Genomic DNA, 25588 nt, shown 5'->3' on the forward strand with positions numbered 1-25588 from the left:
AGCATTCATGTAAGTTACCATCCACTCGCTACAGTCGCTCTCCATCCTACGGCTAAATCAACAGCCGTGATTTTTACTATGTCGCCGTCCATCCGTACGCGGTGACAGTTGTAAGCTTTACAGTAACGTGACATGCTCCACAAGCAGTTACGGTGTGTGGACGATGCCTATCATGGCAACGCTTGTTCTTTATCGCTTCTCGGCCTAATGGCTAAGATCAAGTGTAGTATCTGTTCTTATCAGTTTAATATCTGGTAGGCCATTCTCTGAATGGTCAGTATATTAATCTGATTTTTGGCCTTGGGTCATGGAGGTGGATTCATTCACGCCGTGACCACGGGTTGCCTTGGTGTTGCACTATTACCGATGGCGGCCCACATAAGCAATAAAAGAATAATAGCAGTCCTCTTTCCGACGGCACTCTGCATAGTCTACGGCGGGAACAAAACGCGTACACTGGGGGAGAATACAGCCTATGCCCCGCGACACGGCAGTTTATAACACACTCAAGCCACAAGCATTAACAAACTTTGAAGGGTACCCTCATGCTACGGTGCAGTTCCAACTCATACTTACCTGACGGGGAAGTAAAGACTGATCAATGAGGGTTTTCTTCCAGAGTGAGGCTCTTGCATTGCACTACGCTTGGGCTGACCTCTGCGATTACTGCAAACGTCAGTAACTCGACCGTACAATTTCTGGTAGTGGGGGCCTGCGTCCGCGCTCGCCCCCTCCTTAAGTCAAAATGAATGAGCTTAGAAAAGTTGCGCGGCCAAATGTCGGTGGTGACTTAAACGCTAAGGTAAAACCTCGCTTGGCTGTTACGAAACGTGATTGCGATATAAGTCCTCGGAAGGCGGCGGAATTTTATTTTATTTGCCATTCCGTCAGGGTTATTGGATGATCGGCAATAGATCGAGTTTGTATGCATTTGAAAGCTCTTTTTTCTCGTACTATCACCTGAAAATGTCGTAGGAAAATGTCATAGGAAACACTTTCAACAACCGCCACGTTCCTTAATTGTTATAACAAGAAATATATCACAGCACCATTGAAATGAAAAGGCAACAAATGAAAATGAAAAGCCTACGACACCGGGAGTTCCCAGGCGGTCCCCCATCCAAGTACTATCCCGGCCCGACGATGCTTAACTTCCGTGATCAGACGAGAACGGGTGTGTTCATCGTGGTATGGCCGTAGACATTAGTAGGGGCAAATACGTGCAATTTATTTTGACGTTGTGATCAAATTTTTTTATTTAATTTCTTTGAGTTACTTAGGACAAGGCGTATGCATGGATTATCTATTAGACTTTAAGGTTATAGTTTTGTGAAAAAAACAATGTTTTTTTAAAGATGTGTGGCTATAAAAATAGCCGTTGTTTTCTGAGTGTAGCGGTTTACTTCTTCTGTCCTTTGTCGTTCTTCTTTGGGAGTAAGACAGCTGAATGTTTGGCAAAACACCACCAGCTGCAATGGTTACACCGCTCAAAAGTTTGTTTAATTCTTCATCATTACGAACAGCCAATTGTAAATGTCTTGGAATAATCCTAGCTTTTTTGTTGTCTCTTGCTGCGTTACCAGCCAACTCCAATATCTCAGCAGATAAATATTCCAAGACGGCTGCTAAGTAAACTGGTGCTCCAGATCCAATTCGGTTAGCATAGTGCCCTCTACGAAGGAATCTATGCACTCTACCGACTGGAAATTGAAGTCCAGCTCTTGAGGATCTTGTCTTGGCTTTAGCCTTAGCTTTTCCACCTTTTCCACGTCCAGACATAACTGCGATTTGATTTGTAAGTTAATACAAAAACGTACGAATATTTAACGTAAGTGTTAACGAAATAAACTTTACTCGTTTTTTCATCATAAAAATAGGATCGAAATCATGTTTTTTTAACCAATCATAATTAAGTATTAAACAAAAGATTTTTTTTTTAACCAATTAAATTGCGTATCGGCGTTTTCGGATCGAATTCGATCCGATTTTTTTACTTATAAACAAAAAGTTTTGACTTGCAGTTTAATGCTTATTTACAAGTTAAGTAGCAAAAATTTTTAACCATGTCTGACGCAGCAGCTAAAGGAGGAAAACAGGCACCTAAAGTAGCCAAGAAAGGTGAAAAAAGAGCCGGCAAAAAAGGAGGAAAGATTGGTGGAACTGGTGAAAAGAAACGCAAGAGAAAGAGAAAGGAAAGTTATGCTATTTACATCTACAATGTTTTGAAACAAGTTCACCCAGATGTCGGAGTTTCAAGCAAAGCTATGAGCATCATGAACTCATTTGTCAACGACATCTTTGAGCGCATTGCTTCCGAAGCTTCGCGTTTGGCTCTTCAAAACAAAAAGTCGACCATCTCTTCTCGTGAAATTCAAACCGCAGTACGTCTTCTCTTGCCTGGAGAACTTGCAAAACACGCAGTCAGTGAAGGAACAAAAGCCGTCACAAAATACACAAGCAGCAAGTAAACCAACGTCTACCAAACACAAACGGTCTTTTTTAAGACCACACATCTTTAAAAAAACATTTACTTGGCGTCACTACAAGTTAACCGAAGTTAATAAAACTTCTAAATAATGTGCTTAAGAACACTAGCCTACATTTAAAATACTTCCCCATGTGTGTGTGTGGATTAGCTTCACTTTTCATACGTATTATTAGCTGTACTTGCAGAAAAGACAAGTACATTGATCCATGTTATTGCTTACATTTAACTTAACCCAGCTTTTCACGGAAACACTCCCAGGCAAATTAACCCTACAAAGTATTTCTAAATTTTTTTTGTGTCATATATGACATAGTATCGTATAGCAATAAATGTAACTGTGACAAGACTTTACACATTGTGTAATTTGGAAGCGTGCACAAAGTAATGTTTTAAAAGATTTGTGGCTATAAAAATAGCCGTTTTTGTTGAGCAATGACAACGCTTAACCTCCGAATCCGTAAAGAGTTCTTCCTTGACGTTTTAAGGCATAAACAACATCCATAGCGGTAACGGTCTTGCGTTTAGCGTGCTCTGTGTAGGTTACAGCATCACGAATAACATTCTCTAAGAAAACCTTCAGTACACCTCTGGTTTCCTCATAGATAAGGCCAGAGATACGTTTGACACCACCTCGTCGAGCAAGACGTCGAATAGCAGGTTTTGTGATTCCCTGAATGTTATCACGAAGAATTTTTCGGTGACGTTTAGCACCTCCTTTTCCCAATCCTTTACCTCCTTTTCCGCGTCCAGACATATTGATATAGTTGCGTACAGAACGAGTACAAAAACAACGTTTGAGTTAACAGAATTCAGACAGCTTTAAAAAGAGGCCATAAAATTACCTACTGCTCGTGGAAACACCCTAATTAACCAATAGAGTTGCGTCATTACAAAATGTTCCGAACATTTTGTACATTTTTTTAAGTAAAACTGTAGTTTTTTTAAAAATTCGTGGTCTTAATGTTTCAGTAAGGCAATAAATTTGGCATCGTTGGAATTCGCCAAACCTTCTGCTACTTACTAAAAAAAAAAAAAGTCAAAAGCTTTTGTGTATCAGAAGATACAGCCGTTTTCCCGTAGCCAAAAAACACAGATTTTATAAAAATGTTAAAGTAATGAGCGTAATGTCATTATGCAGCCAATCAGAAATTACTTTCTTAGCACCAATCAAATGGTTTGTTTTGAACCTTAGCTGTCAATCAATATGAGAAATAAAACTTTGGCGCGATAGTGCATTTTAGACCGTCTTGTGTATCCGTACTACATCGACTTCTTAAAATATGGCTCGTACAAAGCAAACTGCACGTAAATCTACTGGAGGAAAGGCTCCACGAAAACAACTCGCCACTAAAGCTGCGAGGAAAAGCGCACCAGCTACTGGAGGAGTGAAAAAACCACATCGTTACAGACCTGGTACAGTTGCTCTCAGAGAAATCAGAAGATACCAGAAGTCAACCGAGCTCTTGATCCGCAAGTTGCCTTTCCAGCGTCTTGTGCGAGAAATTGCTCAGGACTTCAAAACAGATCTGCGATTCCAGAGCACAGCCGTTATGGCTCTGCAAGAGGCTTCTGAAGCGTACCTTGTTGGCTTGTTCGAGGATACTAACTTGTGTGCCATTCACGCAAAACGAGTTACAATCATGCCTAAAGACATCCAGTTGGCAAGAAGAATTCGTGGGGAACGTGCCTAAGCATCTTACCAAACAAAAAACGGCTATTTTTATAGCCACACATCCATAAAAAATATTACGGCTAGCTTTTTATATCAAACTTTGTTCTGCTTTCTGTTTAAATTTTATGCTACATAAAAATTTTATGCTACATAAAGTTTGACAATGTTAAAAATATGAAGGGCAAGAAAAGTAAAAGCAAGAAAATAAGAAATTTAAAAACGAAAATACTTAAACTTAGGGAATCTAATCTTAAAATTACTCTTTTTTAACTGTTTAAGTGACTTAAACAAGTTTAACTTTGTACCAAGATAATGTTTTTTTGTAAATGTGTGGCTATAAAAATAGCCGTTTGTTAATGTAATAGCCAGATACACACAAATTATTTTTTTGCGGTCTTCTTTGCTGCCTTTTTGGGAGTCTTTTTGACCTTCTTTGCTGCAGGTTTTTTAGCAACAGGCTTCTTTGTGGGTTTCTTAGCTGCTGGTTTCTTAGCCGAGGCTTTCTTTGTGGCAGGCTTCTTTGCTGCTTTCTTTGGCGTGCTCTTCTTTGCTGGCTTCTTTTTTGGTGTACTTTTCTTTGCAGTAGGCTTCTTTGCCGTTGGCTTTTTTGCTGCGGCCTTTTTCTTAGGTTTTTCTTTTTTTACCTGACCTAGCTTGAATGATCCAGAAGCACCAGTGCCTTTAGTTTGAATCAAATCGCCTGATGTTACTCCTCGTTTAAGAGCCATTTTCAGATGATGATCTGAGTTTTCAGCAACTTTGTAATTTGCATGAATATATTTTGTAATAGCTTGGCGAGATGAACCACCGCGTTCCTTTAGGGTAGCGATAGCAGCCTTGATCATGTCCACATATTTAGGGTGATCAGCTGTCTTCTTTGCAGCAGGTTTCTTCTTGGGTGCGATTTTCTTTGGAGAAGCTGCTTCACTCATTTTTAATGTTTTCTTACAACAATCCAACGATAAACGATGCTTGTTATCACAGTAGAAGTATACTAAACATTACCGTGTAAATGAGATATAATTTAAGACGGTGCGAAGTATGCGGACGTAAAAGTACCACTCCCGGGAATTGATTTGGCGCGAAAACAGAAATGTGTGTTTCTGTACATCGTATAATGTCCGTTTTGGGAGCCGCGACTATGCGAAAGCATGTTAATTTTTATTTGTAGCACGACGCAATAGTCTGAAAGAGAAGCTGCTGGAGTTTGAGGTCTTCAGCATTACATCTACTCTGTTAATTTGGGCTTCTTCCGCGCCCGTGTTAGGATTTTCATAAAGCGTTCTTTGGTTTGCGTTGCGTATGTCGGCCTACATCATCGACACGGCCTGTTTCCGGCTATTAGGAGCAATTCATATATTGGGCACTGCGTTTCGACTTTTTTATTAGACCACAGTAAAAAAATTCACTCACAGAAGTCCCTTTCTTTCATGGCTACAAACACGAAGAATTCTGTCGTAAGTAAAACGAATGCGCAAGCCAAAATAACGATGGGGCGAAGTCATAAGCATGGCCCTGTGGCCCAATGGATAAGGCATCTGACTACGAATCAGGGGATTCCAGGTTCGACTCCTGGCAGGGTCGCACTGTCGCATTTCGGCTGCATGGTCTACTGTGTAACGCGCGCGCACGTTCTGGCGTAATGCGTTGATAAACGGAATGTACGCAGTCATATTGGAAAGTAATATCACGCACTTAGTATCGTCGCCTTTGTTAGCATTCATGTAAGTTACCATCCACTCGCTACAGTCGCTCTCCATCCTACGGCTAAATCAACAGCCGTGATTTTTACTATGTCGCCGTCCATCCGTACGCGGTGACAGTTGTAAGCTTTACAGTAACGTGACATGCTCCACAAGCAGTTACGGTGTGTGGACGATGCCTATCATGGCAACGCTTGTTCTTTATCGCTTCTCGGCCTAATGGCTAAGATCAAGTGTAGTATCTGTTCTTATCAGTTTAATATCTGGTAGGCCATTCTCTGAATGGTCAGTATATTAATCTGATTTTTGGCCTTGGGTCATGGAGGTGGATTCATTCACGCCGTGACCACGGGTTGCCTTGGTGTTGCACTATTACCGATGGCGGCCCACATAAGCAATAAAAGAATAATAGCAGTCCTCTTTCCGACGGCACTCTGCATAGTCTACGGCGGGAACAAAACGCGTACACTGGGGGAGAATACAGCCTATGCCCCGCGACACGGCAGTTTATAACACACTCAAGCCACAAGCATTAACAAACTTTGAAGGGTACCCTCATGCTACGGTGCAGTTCCAACTCATACTTACCTGACGGGGAAGTAAAGACTGATCAATGAGGGTTTTCTTCCAGAGTGAGGCTCTTGCATTGCACTACGCTTGGGCTGACCTCTGCGATTACTGCAAACGTCAGTAACTCGACCGTACAATTTCTGGTAGTGGGGGCCTGCGTCCGCGCTCGCCCCCTCCTTAAGTCAAAATGAATGAGCTTAGAAAAGTTGCGCGGCCAAATGTCGGTGGTGACTTAAACGCTAAGGTAAAACCTCGCTTGGCTGTTACGAAACGTGATTGCGATATAAGTCCTCGGAAGGCGGCGGAATTTTATTTTATTTGCCATTCCGTCAGGGTTATTGGATGATCGGCAATAGATCGAGTTTGTATGCATTTGAAAGCTCTTTTTTCTCGTACTATCACCTGAAAATGTCGTAGGAAAATGTCATAGGAAACACTTTCAACAACCGCCACGTTCCTTAATTGTTATAACAAGAAATATATCACAGCACCATTGAAATGAAAAGGCAACAAATGAAAATGAAAAGCCTACGACACCGGGAGTTCCCAGGCGGTCCCCCATCCAAGTACTATCCCGGCCCGACGATGCTTAACTTCCGTGATCAGACGAGAACGGGTGTGTTCATCGTGGTATGGCCGTAGACATTAGTAGGGGCAAATACGTGCAATTTATTTTGACGTTGTGATCAAATTTTTTTATTTAATTTCTTTGAGTTACTTAGGACAAGGCGTATGCATGGATTATCTATTAGACTTTAAGGTTATAGTTTTGTGAAAAAAACAATGTTTTTTTAAAGATGTGTGGCTATAAAAATAGCCGTTGTTTTCTGAGTGTAGCGGTTTACTTCTTCTGTCCTTTGTCGTTCTTCTTTGGGAGTAAGACAGCTTGAATGTTTGGCAAAACACCACCAGCTGCAATGGTTACACCGCTCAAAAGTTTGTTTAATTCTTCATCATTACGAACAGCCAATTGTAAATGTCTTGGAATAATCCTAGCTTTTTTGTTGTCTCTTGCTGCGTTACCAGCCAACTCCAATATCTCAGCAGATAAATATTCCAAGACGGCTGCTAAGTAAACTGGTGCTCCAGATCCAATTCGGTTAGCATAGTGCCCTCTACGAAGGAATCTATGCACTCTACCGACTGGAAATTGAAGTCCAGCTCTTGAGGATCTTGTCTTGGCTTTAGCCTTAGCTTTTCCACCTTTTCCACGTCCAGACATAACTGCGATTTGATTTGTAAGTTAATACAAAAACGTACGAATATTTAACGTAAGTGTTAACGAAATAAACTTTACTCGTTTTTTCATCATAAAAATAGGATCGAAATCATGTTTTTTTAACCAATCATAATTAAGTATTAAACAAAAGATTTTTTTTTTAACCAATTAAATTGCGTATCGGCGTTTTCGGATCGAATTCGATCCGATTTTTTTACTTATAAACAAAAAGTTTTGACTTGCAGTTTAATGCTTATTTACAAGTTAAGTAGCAAAAATTTTTAACCATGTCTGACGCAGCAGCTAAAGGAGGAAAACAGGCACCTAAAGTAGCCAAGAAAGGTGAAAAAAGAGCCGGCAAAAAAGGAGGAAAGATTGGTGGAACTGGTGAAAAGAAACGCAAGAGAAAGAGAAAGGAAAGTTATGCTATTTACATCTACAATGTTTTGAAACAAGTTCACCCAGATGTCGGAGTTTCAAGCAAAGCTATGAGCATCATGAACTCATTTGTCAACGACATCTTTGAGCGCATTGCTTCCGAAGCTTCGCGTTTGGCTCTTCAAAACAAAAAGTCGACCATCTCTTCTCGTGAAATTCAAACCGCAGTACGTCTTCTCTTGCCTGGAGAACTTGCAAAACACGCAGTCAGTGAAGGAACAAAAGCCGTCACAAAATACACAAGCAGCAAGTAAACCAACGTCTACCAAACACAAACGGTCTTTTTTAAGACCACACATCTTTAAAAAAACATTTACTTGGCGTCACTACAAGTTAACCGAAGTTAATAAAACTTCTAAATAATGTGCTTAAGAACACTAGCCTACATTTAAAATACTTCCCCATGTGTGTGTGTGGATTAGCTTCACTTTTCATACGTATTATTAGCTGTACTTGCAGAAAAGACAAGTACATTGATCCATGTTATTGCTTACATTTAACTTAACCCAGCTTTTCACGGAAACACTCCCAGGCAAATTAACCCTACAAAGTATTTCTAAATTTTTTTTGTGTCATATATGACATAGTATCGTATAGCAATAAATGTAACTGTGACAAGACTTTACACATTGTGTAATTTGGAAGCGTGCACAAAGTAATGTTTTAAAAGATTTGTGGCTATAAAAATAGCCGTTTTTGTTGAGCAATGACAACGCTTAACCTCCGAATCCGTAAAGAGTTCTTCCTTGACGTTTTAAGGCATAAACAACATCCATAGCGGTAACGGTCTTGCGTTTAGCGTGCTCTGTGTAGGTTACAGCATCACGAATAACATTCTCTAAGAAAACCTTCAGTACACCTCTGGTTTCCTCATAGATAAGGCCAGAGATACGTTTGACACCACCTCGTCGAGCAAGACGTCGAATAGCAGGTTTTGTGATTCCCTGAATGTTATCACGAAGAATTTTTCGGTGACGTTTAGCACCTCCTTTTCCCAATCCTTTACCTCCTTTTCCGCGTCCAGACATATTGATATAGTTGCGTACAGAACGAGTACAAAAACAACGTTTGAGTTAACAGAATTCAGACAGCTTTAAAAAGAGGCCATAAAATTACCTACTGCTCGTGGAAACACCCTAATTAACCAATAGAGTTGCGTCATTACAAAATGTTCCGAACATTTTGTACATTTTTTTAAGTAAAACTGTAGTTTTTTTAAAAATTCGTGGTCTTAATGTTTCAGTAAGGCAATAAATTTGGCATCGTTGGAATTCGCCAAACCTTCTGCTACTTACTAAAAAAAAAAAAAGTCAAAAGCTTTTGTGTATCAGAAGATACAGCCGTTTTCCCGTAGCCAAAAAACACAGATTTTATAAAAATGTTAAAGTAATGAGCGTAATGTCATTATGCAGCCAATCAGAAATTACTTTCTTAGCACCAATCAAATGGTTTGTTTTGAACCTTAGCTGTCAATCAATATGAGAAATAAAACTTTGGCGCGATAGTGCATTTTAGACCGTCTTGTGTATCCGTACTACATCGACTTCTTAAAATATGGCTCGTACAAAGCAAACTGCACGTAAATCTACTGGAGGAAAGGCTCCACGAAAACAACTCGCCACTAAAGCTGCGAGGAAAAGCGCACCAGCTACTGGAGGAGTGAAAAAACCACATCGTTACAGACCTGGTACAGTTGCTCTCAGAGAAATCAGAAGATACCAGAAGTCAACCGAGCTCTTGATCCGCAAGTTGCCTTTCCAGCGTCTTGTGCGAGAAATTGCTCAGGACTTCAAAACAGATCTGCGATTCCAGAGCACAGCCGTTATGGCTCTGCAAGAGGCTTCTGAAGCGTACCTTGTTGGCTTGTTCGAGGATACTAACTTGTGTGCCATTCACGCAAAACGAGTTACAATCATGCCTAAAGACATCCAGTTGGCAAGAAGAATTCGTGGGGAACGTGCCTAAGCATCTTACCAAACAAAAAACGGCTATTTTTATAGCCACACATCCATAAAAAATATTACGGCTAGCTTTTTATATCAAACTTTGTTCTGCTTTCTGTTTAAATTTTATGCTACATAAAAATTTTATGCTACATAAAGTTTGACAATGTTAAAAATATGAAGGGCAAGAAAAGTAAAAGCAAGAAAATAAGAAATTTAAAAACGAAAATACTTAAACTTAGGGAATCTAATCTTAAAATTACTCTTTTTTAACTGTTTAAGTGACTTAAACAAGTTTAACTTTGTACCAAGATAATGTTTTTTTGTAAATGTGTGGCTATAAAAATAGCCGTTTGTTAATGTAATAGCCAGATACACACAAATTATTTTTTTGCGGTCTTCTTTGCTGCCTTTTTGGGAGTCTTTTTGACCTTCTTTGCTGCAGGTTTTTTAGCAACAGGCTTCTTTGTGGGTTTCTTAGCTGCTGGTTTCTTAGCCGAGGCTTTCTTTGTGGCAGGCTTCTTTGCTGCTTTCTTTGGCGTGCTCTTCTTTGCTGGCTTCTTTTTTGGTGTACTTTTCTTTGCAGTAGGCTTCTTTGCCGTTGGCTTTTTTGCTGCGGCCTTTTTCTTAGGTTTTTCTTTTTTTACCTGACCTAGCTTGAATGATCCAGAAGCACCAGTGCCTTTAGTTTGAATCAAATCGCCTGATGTTACTCCTCGTTTAAGAGCCATTTTCAGATGATGATCTGAGTTTTCAGCAACTTTGTAATTTGCATGAATATATTTTGTAATAGCTTGGCGAGATGAACCACCGCGTTCCTTTAGGGTAGCGATAGCAGCCTTGATCATGTCCACATATTTAGGGTGATCAGCTGTCTTCTTTGCAGCAGGTTTCTTCTTGGGTGCGATTTTCTTTGGAGAAGCTGCTTCACTCATTTTTAATGTTTTCTTACAACAATCCAACGATAAACGATGCTTGTTATCACAGTAGAAGTATACTAAACATTACCGTGTAAATGAGATATAATTTAAGACGGTGCGAAGTATGCGGACGTAAAAGTACCACTCCCGGGAATTGATTTGGCGCGAAAACAGAAATGTGTGTTTCTGTACATCGTATAATGTCCGTTTTGGGAGCCGCGACTATGCGAAAGCATGTTAATTTTTATTTGTAGCACGACGCAATAGTCTGAAAGAGAAGCTGCTGGAGTTTGAGGTCTTCAGCATTACATCTACTCTGTTAATTTGGGCTTCTTCCGCGCCCGTGTTAGGATTTTCATAAAGCGTTCTTTGGTTTGCGTTGCGTATGTCGGCCTACATCATCGACACGGCCTGTTTCCGGCTATTAGGAGCAATTCATATATTGGGCACTGCGTTTCGACTTTTTTATTAGACCACAGTAAAAAAATTCACTCACAGAAGTCCCTTTCTTTCATGGCTACAAACACGAAGAATTCTGTCGTAAGTAAAACGAATGCGCAAGCCAAAATAACGATGGGGCGAAGTCATAAGCATGGCCCTGTGGCCCAATGGATAAGGCATCTGACTACGAATCAGGGGATTCCAGGTTCGACTCCTGGCAGGGTCGCACTGTCGCATTTCGGCTGCATGGTCTACTGTGTAACGCGCGCGCACGTTCTGGCGTAATGCGTTGATAAACGGAATGTACGCAGTCATATTGGAAAGTAATATCACGCACTTAGTATCGTCGCCTTTGTTAGCATTCATGTAAGTTACCATCCACTCGCTACAGTCGCTCTCCATCCTACGGCTAAATCAACAGCCGTGATTTTTACTATGTCGCCGTCCATCCGTACGCGGTGACAGTTGTAAGCTTTACAGTAACGTGACATGCTCCACAAGCAGTTACGGTGTGTGGACGATGCCTATCATGGCAACGCTTGTTCTTTATCGCTTCTCGGCCTAATGGCTAAGATCAAGTGTAGTATCTGTTCTTATCAGTTTAATATCTGGTAGGCCATTCTCTGAATGGTCAGTATATTAATCTGATTTTTGGCCTTGGGTCATGGAGGTGGATTCATTCACGCCGTGACCACGGGTTGCCTTGGTGTTGCACTATTACCGATGGCGGCCCACATAAGCAATAAAAGAATAATAGCAGTCCTCTTTCCGACGGCACTCTGCATAGTCTACGGCGGGAACAAAACGCGTACACTGGGGGAGAATACAGCCTATGCCCCGCGACACGGCAGTTTATAACACACTCAAGCCACAAGCATTAACAAACTTTGAAGGGTACCCTCATGCTACGGTGCAGTTCCAACTCATACTTACCTGACGGGGAAGTAAAGACTGATCAATGAGGGTTTTCTTCCAGAGTGAGGCTCTTGCATTGCACTACGCTTGGGCTGACCTCTGCGATTACTGCAAACGTCAGTAACTCGACCGTACAATTTCTGGTAGTGGGGGCCTGCGTCCGCGCTCGCCCCTTCCTTAAGTCAAAATGAATGAGCTTAGAAAAGTTGCGCGGCCAAATGTCGGTGGTGACTTAAACGCTAAGGTAAAACCTCGCTTGGCTGTTACGAAACGTGATTGCGATATAAGTCCTCGGAAGGCGGCGGAATTTTATTTTATTTGCCATTCCGTCAGGGTTATTGGATGATCGGCAATAGATCGAGTTTGTATGCATTTGAAAGCTCTTTTTTCTCGTACTATCACCTGAAAATGTCGTAGGAAAATGTCATAGGAAACACTTTCAACAACCGCCACGTTCCTTAATTGTTATAACAAGAAATATATCACAGCACCATTGAAATGAAAAGGCAACAAATGAAAATGAAAAGCCTACGACACCGGGAGTTCCCAGGCGGTCCCCCATCCAAGTACTATCCCGGCCCGACGATGCTTAACTTCCGTGATCAGACGAGAACGGGTGTGTTCATCGTGGTATGGCCGTAGACATTAGTAGGGGCAAATACGTGCAATTTATTTTGACGTTGTGATCAAATTTTTTTATTTAATTTCTTTGAGTTACTTAGGACAAGGCGTATGCATGGATTATCTATTAGACTTTAAGGTTATAGTTTTGTGAAAAAAACAATGTTTTTTTAAAGATGTGTGGCTATAAAAATAGCCGTTGTTTTCTGAGTGTAGCGGTTTACTTCTTCTGTCCTTTGTCGTTCTTCTTTGGGAGTAAGACAGCTTGAATGTTTGGCAAAACACCACCAGCTGCAATGGTTACACCGCTCAAAAGTTTGTTTAATTCTTCATCATTACGAACAGCCAATTGTAAATGTCTTGGAATAATCCTAGCTTTTTTGTTGTCTCTTGCTGCGTTACCAGCCAACTCCAATATCTCAGCAGATAAATATTCCAAGACGGCTGCTAAGTAAACTGGTGCTCCAGATCCAATTCGGTTAGCATAGTGCCCTCTACGAAGGAATCTATGCACTCTACCGACTGGAAATTGAAGTCCAGCTCTTGAGGATCTTGTCTTGGCTTTAGCCTTAGCTTTTCCACCTTTTCCACGTCCAGACATAACTGCGATTTGATTTGTAAGTTAATACAAAAACGTACGAATATTTAACGTAAGTGTTAACGAAATAAACTTTACTCGTTTTTTCATCATAAAAATAGGATCGAAATCATGTTTTTTTAACCAATCATAATTAAGTATTAAACAAAAGATTTTTTTTTTAACCAATTAAATTGCGTATCGGCGTTTTCGGATCGAATTCGATCCGATTTTTTTACTTATAAACAAAAAGTTTTGACTTGCAGTTTAATGCTTATTTACAAGTTAAGTAGCAAAAATTTTTAACCATGTCTGACGCAGCAGCTAAAGGAGGAAAACAGGCACCTAAAGTAGCCAAGAAAGGTGAAAAAAGAGCCGGCAAAAAAGGAGGAAAGATTGGTGGAACTGGTGAAAAGAAACGCAAGAGAAAGAGAAAGGAAAGTTATGCTATTTACATCTACAATGTTTTGAAACAAGTTCACCCAGATGTCGGAGTTTCAAGCAAAGCTATGAGCATCATGAACTCATTTGTCAACGACATCTTTGAGCGCATTGCTTCCGAAGCTTCGCGTTTGGCTCTTCAAAACAAAAAGTCGACCATCTCTTCTCGTGAAATTCAAACCGCAGTACGTCTTCTCTTGCCTGGAGAACTTGCAAAACACGCAGTCAGTGAAGGAACAAAAGCCGTCACAAAATACACAAGCAGCAAGTAAACCAACGTCTACCAAACACAAACGGTCTTTTTTAAGACCACACATCTTTAAAAAAACATTTACTTGGCGTCACTACAAGTTAACCGAAGTTAATAAAACTTCTAAATAATGTGCTTAAGAACACTAGCCTACATTTCAAATACTTCCCCATGTGTGTGTGTGGATTAGCTTCACTTTTCATACGTATTATTAGCTGTACTTGCAGAAAAGACAAGTACATTGATCCATGTTATTGCTTACATTTAACTTAACCCAGCTTTTCACGGAAACACTCCCAGGCAAATTAACCCTACAAAGTATTTCTAAATTTTTTTTGTGTCATATATGACATAGTATCGTATAGCAATAAATGTAACTGTGACAAGACTTTACACATTGTGTAATTTGGAAGCGTGCACAAAGTAATGTTTTAAAAGATTTGTGGCTATAAAAATAGCCGTTTTTGTTGAGCAATGACAACGCTTAACCTCCGAATCCGTAAAGAGTTCTTCCTTGACGTTTTAAGGCATAAACAACATCCATAGCGGTAACGGTCTTGCGTTTAGCGTGCTCTGTGTAGGTTACAGCATCACGAATAACATTCTCTAAGAAAACCTTCAGTACACCTCTGGTTTCCTCATAGATAAGGCCAGAGATACGTTTGACACCACCTCGTCGAGCAAGACGTCGAATAGCAGGTTTTGTGATTCCCTGAATGTTATCACGAAGAATTTTTCGGTGACGTTTAGCACCTCCTTTTCTCAATCCTTTACCTCCTTTTCCGCGTCCAGACATATTGATATAGTTGCGTACAGAACGAGTACAAAAACAACGTTTGAGTTAACAGAATTCAGACAGCTTTAAAAAGAGGCCATAAAATTACCTACTGCTCGTGGAAACACCCTAATTAACCAATAGAGTTGCGTCATTACAAAATGTTCCGAACATTTTGTACATTTTTTTAAGTAAAACTGTAGTTTTTTTAAAAATTCGTGGTCTTAATGTTTCAGTAAGGCAATAAATTTGGCATCGTTGGAATTCGCCAAACCTTCTGCTACTTACTAAAAAAAAAAAAAGTCAAAAGCTTTTGTGTATCAGAAGATACAGCCGTTTTCCCGTAGCCAAAAAACACAGATTTTATAAAAATGTTAAAGTAATGAGCGTAATGTCATTATGCAGCCAATCAGAAATTACTTTCTTAGCACCAATCAAATGGTTTGTTTTGAACCTTAGCTGTCAATCAATATGAGAAATAAAACTTTGGCGCGATAGTGCATTTTAGACCGTCTTGTGTATCCGTACTACATCGACTTCTTAAAATATGGCTCGTACAAAGCAAACTGCACGTAAATCTACTGGAGGAAAGGCTCCACGAAAACAACTCGCCACTAAAGCTGCGAGGAAAAGCGCACCAGCTACTGGAGGAGTGAAAAAACCACATCGTTACAGACCTGGTACAGTTGCTCTCAGAGAAATCAGAAGATACCAGAAGTCAACTGAGCTCTTGATCCGCAAGTTGCCTTTCCAGCGTCTTGTGCGAGAAATTGCTCAGGACTTCAAAACAGATCTGCGATTCCAGAGCACAGCCGTTATGGCTCTGCAAGAGGCTTCTGAAGCGTACCTTGTTGGCTTGTTCGAGGATACTAACTTGTGTGCCATTCACGCAAAACGAGTTACAATCATGCCTAAAGACATCCAGTTGGCAAGAAGAATTCGTGGGGAACGTGCCTAAGCATCTTACCAAACAAAAAACGGCTATTTTTATAGCCACACATCCATAAAAAATATTACGGCTAGCTTTTTATATCAAACTTTGTTCTGCTTTCTGTTTAAATTTTATGCTACATAAAAATTTTATGCTACATAAAGTTTGACAATGTTAAAAATATGAAGGGCAAGAAAAGTAAAAGCAAGAAAATAAGAAATTTAAAAACGAAAATACTTAAACTTAGGGAATCTAATCTTAAAATTACTCTTTTTTAACTGTTTAAGTGACTTAAACAAGTTTAACTTTGTACCAAGATAATGTTTTTTTGTAAATGTGTGGCTATAAAAATAGCCGTTTGTTAATGTAATAGCCAGATACACACAAATTATTTTTTTGCGGTCTTCTTTGCTGCCTTTTTGGGAGTCTTTTTGACCTTCTTTGCTGCAGGTTTTTTAGCAACAGGCTTCTTTGTGGGTTTCTTAGCTGCTGGTTTCTTAGCCGAGGCTTTCTTTGTGGCAGGCTTCTTTGCTGCTTTCTTTGGCGTGCTCTTCTTTGCTGGCTTCTTTTTTGGTGTACTTTTCTTTGCAGTAGGCTTCTTTGCCGTTGGCTTTTTTGCTGCGGCCTTTTTCTTAGGTTTTTCTTTTTTTACCTGACCTAGCTTGAATGATCCAGAAGCACCAGTGCCTTTAGTTTGAATCAAATCGCCTGATGTTACTCCTCGTTTAAGAGCCATTTTCAGATGATGATCTGAGTTTTCAGCAACTTTGTAATTTGCATGAATATATTTTGTAATAGCTTGGCGAGATGAACCACCGCGTTCCTTTAGGGTAGCGATAGCAGCCTTGATCATGTCCACATATTTAGGGTGATCAGCTGTCTTCTTTGCAGCAGGTTTCTTCTTGGGTGCGATTTTCTTTGGAGAAGCTGCTTCACTCATTTTTAATGTTTTCTTACAACAATCCAACGATAAACGATGCTTGTTATCACAGTAGAAGTATACTAAACATTACCGTGTAAATGAGATATAATTTAAGACGGTGCGAAGTATGCGGACGTAAAAGTACCACTCCCGGGAATTGATTTGGCGCGAAAACAGAAATGTGTGTTTCTGTACATCGTATAATGTCCGTTTTGGGAGCCGCGACTATGCGAAAGCATGTTAATTTTTATTTGTAGCACGACGCAATAGTCTGAAAGAGAAGCTGCTGGAGTTTGAGGTCTTCAGCATTACATCTACTCTGTTAATTTGGGCTTCTTCCGCGCCCGTGTTAGGATTTTCATAAAGCGTTCTTTGGTTTGCGTTGCGTATGTCGGCCTACATCATCGACACGGCCTGTTTCCGGCTATTAGGAGCAATTCATATATTGGGCACTGCGTTTCGACTTTTTTATTAGACCACAGTAAAAAAATTCACTCACAGAAGTCCCTTTCTTTCATGGCTACAAACACGAAGAATTCTGTCGTAAGTAAAACGAATGCGCAAGCCAAAATAACGATGGGGCGAAGTCATAAGCATGGCCCTGTGGCCCAATGGATAAGGCATCTGACTACGAATCAGGGGATTCCAGGTTCGACTCCTGGCAGGGTCGCACTGTCGCATTTCGGCTGCATGGTCTACTGTGTAACGCGCGCGCACGTTCTGGCGTAATGCGTTGATAAACGGAATGTACGCAGTCATATTGGAAAGTAATATCACGCACTTAGTATCGTCGCCTTTGTTAGCATTCATGTAAGTTACCATCCACTCGCTACAGTCGCTCTCCATCCTACGGCTAAATCAACAGCCGTGATTTTTACTATGTCGCCGTCCATCCGTACGCGGTGACAGTTGTAAGCTTTACAGTAACGTGACATGCTCCACAAGCAGTTACGGTGTGTGGACGATGCCTATCATGGCAACGCTTGTTCTTTATCGCTTCTCGGCCTAATGGCTAAGATCAAGTGTAGTATCTGTTCTTATCAGTTTAATATCTGGTAGGCCATTCTCTGAATGGTCAGTATATTAATCTGATTTTTGGCCTTGGGTCATGGAGGTGGATTCATTCACGCCGTGACCACGGGTTGCCTTGGTGTTGCACTATTACCGATGGCGGCCCACATAAGCAATAAAAGAATAATAGCAGTCCTCTTTCCGACGGCACTCTGCATAGTCTACGGCGGGAACAAAACGCGTACACTGGGGGAGAATACAGCCTATGCCCCGCGACACGGCAGTTTATAACACACTCAAGCCACAAGCATTAACAAACTTTGAAGGGTACCCTCATGCTACGGTGCAGTTCCAACTCATACTTACCTGACGGGGAAGTAAAGACTGATCAATGAGGGTTTTCTTCCAGAGTGAGGCTCTTGCATTGCACTACGCTTGGGCTGACCTCTGCGATTACTGCAAACGTCAGTAACTCGACCGTACAATTTCTGGTAGTGGGGGCCTGCGTCCGCGCTCGCCCCCTCCTTAAGTCAAAATGAATGAGCTTAGAAAAGTTGCGCGGCCAAATGTCGGTGGTGACTTAAACGCTAAGGTAAAACCTCGCTTGGCTGTTACGAAACGTGATTGCGATATAAGTCCTCGGAAGGCGGCGGAATTTTATTTTATTTGCCATTCCGTCAGGGTTATTGGATGATCGGCAATAGATCGAGTTTGTATGCATTTGAAAGCTCTTTTTTCTCGTACTATCACCTGAAAATGTCGTAGGAAAATGTCATAGGAAACACTTTCAACAACCGCCACGTTCCTTAATTGTTATAACAAGAAATATATCACAGCACCATTGAAATGAAAAGGCAACAAATGAAAATGAAAAGCCTACGACACCGGGAGTTCCCAGGCGGTCCCCCATCCAAGTACTATCCCGGCCCGACGATGCTTAACTTCCGTGATCAGACGAGAACGGGTGTGTTCATCGTGGTATGGCCGTAGACATTAGTAGGGGCAAATACGTGCAATTTATTTTGACGTTGTGATCAAATTTTTTTATTTAATTTCTTTGAGTTACTTAGGACAAGGCGTATGCATGGATTATCTATTAGACTTTAAGGTTATAGTTTTGTGAAAAAAACAATGTTTTTTTAAAGATGTGTGGCTATAAAAATAGCCGTTGTTTTCTGAGTGTAGCGGTTTACTTCTTCTGTCCTTTGTCGTTCTTCTTTGGGAGTAAGACAGCTTGAATGTTTGGCAAAACACCACCAGCTGCAATGGTTACACCGCTCAAAAGTTTGTTTAATTCTTCATCATTACGAACAGCCAATTGTAAATGTCTTGGAATAATCCTAGCTTTTTTGTTGTCTCTTGCTGCGTTACCAGCCAACTCCAATATCTCAGCAGATAAATATTCCAAGACGGCTGCTAAGTAAACTGGTGCTCCAGATCCAATTCGGTTAGCATAGTGCCCTCTACGAAGGAATCTATGCACTCTACCGACTGGAAATTGAAGTCCAGCTCTTGAGGATCTTGTCTTGGCTTTAGCCTTAGCTTTTCCACCTTTTCCACGTCCAGACATAACTGCGATTTGATTTGTAAGTTAATACAAAAACGTACGAATATTTAACGTAAGTGTTAACGAAATAAACTTTACTCGTTTTTTCATCATAAAAATAGGATCGAAATCATGTTTTTTTAACCAATCATAATTAAGTATTAAACAAAAGATTTTTTTTTTAACCAATTAAATTGCGTATCGGCGTTTTCGGATCGAATTCGATCCGATTTTTTTACTTATAAACAAAAAGTTTTGACTTGCAGTTTAATGCTTATTTACAAGTTAAGTAGCAAAAATTTTTAACCATGTCTGACGCAGCAGCTAAAGGAGGAAAACAGGCACCTAAAGTAGCCAAGAAAGGTGAAAAAAGAGCCGGCAAAAAAGGAGGAAAGATTGGTGGAACTGGTGAAAAGAAACGCAAGAGAAAGAGAAAGGAAAGTTATGCTATTTACATCTACAATGTTTTGAAACAAGTTCACCCAGATGTCGGAGTTTCAAGCAAAGCTATGAGCATCATGAACTCATTTGTCAACGACATCTTTGAGCGCATTGCTTCCGAAGCTTCGCGTTTGGCTCTTCAAAACAAAAAGTCGACCATCTCTTCTCGTGAAATTCAAACCGCAGTACGTCTTCTCTTGCCTGGAGAACTTGCAAAACACGCAGTCAGTGAAGGAACAAAAGCCGTCACAAAATACACAAGCAGCAAGTAAACCAACGTCTACCAAACACAAACGGTCTTTTTTAAGACCACACATCTTTAAAAAAACATTTACTTGGCGTCACTACAAGTTAACCGAAGTTAATAAAACTTCTAAATAATGTGCTTAAGAACACTAGCCTACATTTAAAATACTTCCCCATGTGTGTGTGTGGATTAGCTTCACTTTTCATACGTATTATTAGCTGTACTTGCAGAAAAGACAAGTACATTGATCCATGTTATTGCTTACATTTAACTTAACCCAGCTTTTCACGGAAACACTCCCAGGCAAATTAACCCTACAAAGTATTTCTAAATTTTTTTTGTGTCATATATGACATAGTATCGTATAGCAATAAATGTAACTGTGACAAGACTTTACACATTGTGTAATTTGGAAGCGTGCACAAAGTAATGTTTTAAAAGATTTGTGGCTATAAAAATAGCCGTTTTTGTTGAGCAATGACAACGCTTAACCTCCGAATCCGTAAAGAGTTCTTCCTTGACGTTTTAAGGCATAAACAACATCCATAGCGGTAACGGTCTTGCGTTTAGCGTGCTCTGTGTAGGTTACAGCATCACGAATAACATTCTCTAAGAAAACCTTCAGTACACCTCTGGTTTCCTCATAGATAAGGCCAGAGATACGTTTGACACCACCTCGTCGAGCAAGACGTCGAATAGCAGGTTTTGTGATTCCCTGAATGTTATCACGAAGAATTTTTCGGTGACGTTTAGCACCTCCTTTTCCCAATCCTTTACCTCCTTTTCCGCGTCCAGACATATTGATATAGTTGCGTACAGAACGAGTACAAAAACAACGTTTGAGTTAACAGAATTCAGACAGCTTTAAAAAGAGGCCATAAAATTACCTACTGCTCGTGGAAACACCCTAATTAACCAATAGAGTTGCGTCATTACAAAATGTTCCGAACATTTTGTACATTTTTTTAAGTAAAACTGTAGTTTTTTTAAAAATTCGTGGTCTTAATGTTTCAGTAAGGCAATAAATTTGGCATCGTTGGAATTCGCCAAACCTTCTGCTACTTACTAAAAAAAAAAAAAGTCAAAAGCTTTTGTGTATCAGAAGATACAGCCGTTTTCCCGTAGCCAAAAAACACAGATTTTATAAAAATGTTAAAGTAATGAGCGTAATGTCATTATGCAGCCAATCAGAAATTACTTTCTTAGCACCAATCAAATGGTTTGTTTTGAACCTTAGCTGTCAATCAATATGAGAAATAAAACTTTGGCGCGATAGTGCATTTTAGACCGTCTTGTGTATCCGTACTACATCGACTTCTTAAAATATGGCTCGTACAAAGCAAACTGCACGTAAATCTACTGGAGGAAAGGCTCCACGAAAACAACTCGCCACTAAAGCTGCGAGGAAAAGCGCACCAGCTACTGGAGGAGTGAAAAAACCACATCGTTACAGACCTGGTACAGTTGCTCTCAGAGAAATCAGAAGATACCAGAAGTCAACCGAGCTCTTGATCCGCAAGTTGCCTTTCCAGCGTCTTGTGCGAGAAATTGCTCAGGACTTCAAAACAGATCTGCGATTCCAGAGCACAGCCGTTATGGCTCTGCAAGAGGCTTCTGAAGCGTACCTTGTTGGCTTGTTCGAGGATACTAACTTGTGTGCCATTCACGCAAAACGAGTTACAATCATGCCTAAAGACATCCAGTTGGCAAGAAGAATTCGTGGGGAACGTGCCTAAGCATCTTACCAAACAAAAAACGGCTATTTTTATAGCCACACATCCATAAAAAATATTACGGCTAGCTTTTTATATCAAACTTTGTTCTGCTTTCTGTTTAAATTTTATGCTACATAAAAATTTTATGCTACATAAAGTTTGACAATGTTAAAAATATGAAGGGCAAGAAAAGTAAAAGCAAGAAAATAAGAAATTTAAAAACGAAAATACTTAAACTTAGGGAATCTAATCTTAAAATTACTCTTTTTTAACTGTTTAAGTGACTTAAACAAGTTTAACTTTGTACCAAGATAATGTTTTTTTGTAAATGTGTGGCTATAAAAATAGCCGTTTGTTAATGTAATAGCCAGATACACACAAATTATTTTTTTGCGGTCTTCTTTGCTGCCTTTTTGGGAGTCTTTTTGACCTTCTTTGCTGCAGGTTTTTTAGCAACAGGCTTCTTTGTGGGTTTCTTAGCTGCTGGTTTCTTAGCCGAGGCTTTCTTTGTAGCAGGCTTCTTTGCTGCTTTCTTTGGCGTGCTCTTCTTTGCTGGCTTCTTTTTTGGTGTACTTTTCTTTGCAGTAGGCTTCTTTGCCGTTGGCTTTTTTGCTGCGGCCTTTTTCTTAGGTTTTTCTTTTTTTACCTGACCTAGCTTGAATGATCCAGAAGCACCAGTGCCTTTAGTTTGAATCAAATCGCCTGATGTTACTCCTCGTTTAAGAGCCATTTTCAGATGATGATCTGAGTTTTCAGCAACTTTGTAATTTGCATGAATATATTTTGTAATAGCTTGGCGAGATGAACCACCGCGTTCCTTTAGGGTAGCGATAGCAGCCTTGATCATGTCCACATATTTAGGGTGATCAGCTGTCTTCTTTGCAGCAGGTTTCTTCTTGGGTGCGATTTTCTTTGGAGAAGCTGCTTCACTCATTTTTAATGTTTTCTTACAACAATCCAACGATAAACGATGCTTGTTATCACAGTAGAAGTATACTAAACATTACCGTGTAAATGAGATATAATTTAAGACGGTGCGAAGTATGCGGACGTAAAAGTACCACTCCCGGGAATTGATTTGGCGCGAAAACAGAAATGTGTGTTTCTGTACATCGTATAATGTCCGTTTTGGGAGCCGCGACTATGCGAAAGCATGTTAATTTTTATTTGTAGCACGACGCAATAGTCTGAAAGAGAAGCTGCTGGAGTTTGAGGTCTTCAGCATTACATCTACTCTGTTAATTTGGGCTTCTTCCGCGCCCGTGTTAGGATTTTCATAAAGCGTTCTTTGGTTTGCGTTGCGTATGTCGGCCTACATCATCGACACGGCCTGTTTCCGGCTATTAGGAGCAATTCATATATTGGGCACTGCGTTTCGACTTTTTTATTAGACCACAGTAAAAAAATTCACTCACAGAAGTCCCTTTCTTTCATGGCTACAAACACGAAGAATTCTGTCGTAAGTAAAACGAATGCGCAAGCCAAAATAACGATGGGGCGAAGTCATAAGCATGGCCCTGTGGCCCAATGGATAAGGCATCTGACTACGAATCAGGGGATTCCAGGTTCGACTCCTGGCAGGGTCGCACTGTCGCATTTCGGCTGCATGGTCTACTGTGTAACGCGCGCGCACGTTCTGGCGTAATGCGTTGATAAACGGAATGTACGCAGTCATATTGGAAAGTAATATCACGCACTTAGTATCGTCGCCTTTGTTAGCATTCATGTAAGTTACCATCCACTCGCTACAGTCGCTCTCCATCCTACGGCTAAATCAACAGCCGTGATTTTTACTATGTCGCCGTCCATCCGTACGCGGTGACAGTTGTAAGCTTTACAGTAACGTGACATGCTCCACAAGCAGTTACGGTGTGTGGACGATGCCTATCATGGCAACGCTTGTTCTTTATCGCTTCTCGGCCTAATGGCTAAGATCAAGTGTAGTATCTGTTCTTATCAGTTTAATATCTGGTAGGCCATTCTCTGAATGGTCAGTATATTAATCTGATTTTTGGCCTTGGGTCATGGAGGTGGATTCATTCACGCCGTGACCACGGGTTGCCTTGGTGTTGCACTATTACCGATGGCGGCCCACATAAGCAATAAAAGAATAATAGCAGTCCTCTTTCCGACGGCACTCTGCATAGTCTACGGCGGGAACAAAACGCGTACACTGGGGGAGAATACAGCCTATGCCCCGCGACACGGCAGTTTATAACACACTCAAGCCACAAGCATTAACAAACTTTGAAGGGTACCCTCATGCTACGGTGCAGTTCCAACTCATACTTACCTGACGGGGAAGTAAAGACTGATCAATGAGGGTTTTCTTCCAGAGTGAGGCTCTTGCATTGCACTACGCTTGGGCTGACCTCTGCGATTACTGCAAACGTCAGTAACTCGACCGTACAATTTCTGGTAGTGGGGGCCTGCGTCCGCGCTCGCCCCCTCCTTAAGTCAAAATGAATGAGCTTAGAAAAGTTGCGCGGCCAAATGTCGGTGGTGACTTAAACGCTAAGGTAAAACCTCGCTTGGCTGTTACGAAACGTGATTGCGATATAAGTCCTCGGAAGGCGGCGGAATTTTATTTTATTTGCCATTCCGTCAGGGTTATTGGATGATCGGCAATAGATCGAGTTTGTATGCATTTGAAAGCTCTTTTTTCTCGTACTATCACCTGAAAATGTCGTAGGAAAATGTCATAGGAAACACTTTCAACAACCGCCACGTTCCTTAATTGTTATAACAAGAAATATATCACAGCACCATTGAAATGAAAAGGCAACAAATGAAAATGAAAAGCCTACGACACCGGGAGTTCCCAGGCGGTCCCCCATCCAAGTACTATCCCGGCCCGACGATGCTTAACTTCCGTGATCAGACGAGAACGGGTGTGTTCATCGTGGTATGGCCGTAGACATTAGTAGGGGCAAATACGTGCAATTTATTTTGACGTTGTGATCAAATTTTTTTATTTAATTTCTTTGAGTTACTTAGGACAAGGCGTATGCATGGATTATCTATTAGACTTTAAGGTTATAGTTTTGTGAAAAAAACAATGTTTTTTTAAAGATGTGTGGCTATAAAAATAGCCGTTGTTTTCTGAGTGTAGCGGTTTACTTCTTCTGTCCTTTGTCGTTCTTCTTTGGGAGTAAGACAGCTTGAATGTTTGGCAAAACACCACCAGCTGCAATGGTTACACCGCTCAAAAGTTTGTTTAATTCTTCATCATTACGAACAGCCAATTGTAAATGTCTTGGAATAATCCTAGCTTTTTTGTTGTCTCTTGCTGCGTTACCAGCCAACTCCAATATCTCAGCAGATAAATATTCCAAGACGGCTGCTAAGTAAACTGGTGCTCCAGATCCAATTCGGTTAGCATAGTGCCCTCTACGAAGGAATCTATGCACTCTACCGACTGGAAATTGAAGTCCAGCTCTTGAGGATCTTGTCTTGGCTTTAGCCTTAGCTTTTCCACCTTTTCCACGTCCAGACATAACTGCGATTTGATTTGTAAGTTAATACAAAAACGTACGAATATTTAACGTAAGTGTTAACGAAATAAACTTTACTCGTTTTTTCATCATAAAAATAGGATCGAAATCATGTTTTTTTAACCAATCATAATTAAGTATTAAACAAAAGATTTTTTTTTTAACCAATTAAATTGCGTATCGGCGTTTTCGGATCGAATTCGATCCGATTTTTTTACTTATAAACAAAAAGTTTTGACTTGCAGTTTAATGCTTATTTACAAGTTAAGTAGCAAAAATTTTTAACCATGTCTGACGCAGCAGCTAAA

General features: G+C 40.5%; 19 non-coding genes across 19 annotated transcripts; 14 read left to right on the top strand and 5 right to left on the bottom strand.

The window, feature by feature from the left end:
- The first annotated feature begins 191 nt into the window (after positions 1 to 191).
- On the top strand, positions 192 to 383 carry LOC130661291 (U2 spliceosomal RNA). Its single transcript, XR_008988484.1, has one exon. It is a non-coding gene; the product is annotated as a U2 spliceosomal RNA (small nuclear RNA).
- Positions 384 to 568: 185 nt separating this feature from the next.
- On the top strand, positions 569 to 733 carry LOC130660246 (U1 spliceosomal RNA). Its single transcript, XR_008987446.1, has one exon. It is a non-coding gene; the product is annotated as a U1 spliceosomal RNA (small nuclear RNA).
- Positions 734 to 1083: 350 nt separating this feature from the next.
- Positions 1084 to 1202, bottom strand: LOC130658291 (5S ribosomal RNA). The gene has a single exon (XR_008985508.1). It is a non-coding gene; the product is annotated as a 5S ribosomal RNA (ribosomal RNA).
- A 4469-nt stretch (positions 1203 to 5671) lies between these two features.
- Positions 5672 to 5744, top strand: Trnar-acg (transfer RNA arginine (anticodon ACG)). Its single transcript has one exon. It is a non-coding gene; the product is annotated as a tRNA-Arg (tRNA).
- A 322-nt stretch (positions 5745 to 6066) lies between these two features.
- LOC130661292 (U2 spliceosomal RNA) lies at positions 6067 to 6258 on the top strand. The gene has a single exon (XR_008988485.1). It is a non-coding gene; the product is annotated as a U2 spliceosomal RNA (small nuclear RNA).
- Positions 6259 to 6443: 185 nt separating this feature from the next.
- On the top strand, positions 6444 to 6608 carry LOC130660247 (U1 spliceosomal RNA). Its single transcript, XR_008987447.1, has one exon. It is a non-coding gene; the product is annotated as a U1 spliceosomal RNA (small nuclear RNA).
- A 350-nt stretch (positions 6609 to 6958) lies between these two features.
- On the bottom strand, positions 6959 to 7077 carry LOC130658292 (5S ribosomal RNA). Its single transcript, XR_008985509.1, has one exon. It is a non-coding gene; the product is annotated as a 5S ribosomal RNA (ribosomal RNA).
- Positions 7078 to 11547: 4470 nt separating this feature from the next.
- On the top strand, positions 11548 to 11620 carry Trnar-acg (transfer RNA arginine (anticodon ACG)). Its single transcript has one exon. It is a non-coding gene; the product is annotated as a tRNA-Arg (tRNA).
- Positions 11621 to 11942: 322 nt separating this feature from the next.
- On the top strand, positions 11943 to 12134 carry LOC130661293 (U2 spliceosomal RNA). Its single transcript, XR_008988486.1, has one exon. It is a non-coding gene; the product is annotated as a U2 spliceosomal RNA (small nuclear RNA).
- A 185-nt stretch (positions 12135 to 12319) lies between these two features.
- LOC130660423 (U1 spliceosomal RNA) lies at positions 12320 to 12484 on the top strand. Its single transcript, XR_008987622.1, has one exon. It is a non-coding gene; the product is annotated as a U1 spliceosomal RNA (small nuclear RNA).
- A 350-nt stretch (positions 12485 to 12834) lies between these two features.
- Positions 12835 to 12953, bottom strand: LOC130658293 (5S ribosomal RNA). The gene has a single exon (XR_008985510.1). It is a non-coding gene; the product is annotated as a 5S ribosomal RNA (ribosomal RNA).
- Positions 12954 to 17423: 4470 nt separating this feature from the next.
- On the top strand, positions 17424 to 17496 carry Trnar-acg (transfer RNA arginine (anticodon ACG)). Its single transcript has one exon. It is a non-coding gene; the product is annotated as a tRNA-Arg (tRNA).
- Positions 17497 to 17818: 322 nt separating this feature from the next.
- Positions 17819 to 18010, top strand: LOC130661294 (U2 spliceosomal RNA). Its single transcript, XR_008988487.1, has one exon. It is a non-coding gene; the product is annotated as a U2 spliceosomal RNA (small nuclear RNA).
- Positions 18011 to 18195: 185 nt separating this feature from the next.
- On the top strand, positions 18196 to 18360 carry LOC130660248 (U1 spliceosomal RNA). Its single transcript, XR_008987449.1, has one exon. It is a non-coding gene; the product is annotated as a U1 spliceosomal RNA (small nuclear RNA).
- Positions 18361 to 18710: 350 nt separating this feature from the next.
- Positions 18711 to 18829, bottom strand: LOC130658294 (5S ribosomal RNA). The gene has a single exon (XR_008985511.1). It is a non-coding gene; the product is annotated as a 5S ribosomal RNA (ribosomal RNA).
- A 4470-nt stretch (positions 18830 to 23299) lies between these two features.
- Positions 23300 to 23372, top strand: Trnar-acg (transfer RNA arginine (anticodon ACG)). Its single transcript has one exon. It is a non-coding gene; the product is annotated as a tRNA-Arg (tRNA).
- A 322-nt stretch (positions 23373 to 23694) lies between these two features.
- On the top strand, positions 23695 to 23886 carry LOC130661297 (U2 spliceosomal RNA). The gene has a single exon (XR_008988489.1). It is a non-coding gene; the product is annotated as a U2 spliceosomal RNA (small nuclear RNA).
- Positions 23887 to 24071: 185 nt separating this feature from the next.
- Positions 24072 to 24236, top strand: LOC130660250 (U1 spliceosomal RNA). Its single transcript, XR_008987451.1, has one exon. It is a non-coding gene; the product is annotated as a U1 spliceosomal RNA (small nuclear RNA).
- Positions 24237 to 24586: 350 nt separating this feature from the next.
- On the bottom strand, positions 24587 to 24705 carry LOC130658295 (5S ribosomal RNA). Its single transcript, XR_008985512.1, has one exon. It is a non-coding gene; the product is annotated as a 5S ribosomal RNA (ribosomal RNA).
- Between the last annotated feature and the right edge of the window lie 883 nt (positions 24706 to 25588).

This window comes from Hydractinia symbiolongicarpus, chromosome 9 (assembly GCF_029227915.1).
Source record: "Hydractinia symbiolongicarpus strain clone_291-10 chromosome 9, HSymV2.1, whole genome shotgun sequence".
NCBI classification, from domain to species: Eukaryota; Metazoa; Cnidaria; class Hydrozoa; order Anthoathecata; family Hydractiniidae; genus Hydractinia; species Hydractinia symbiolongicarpus.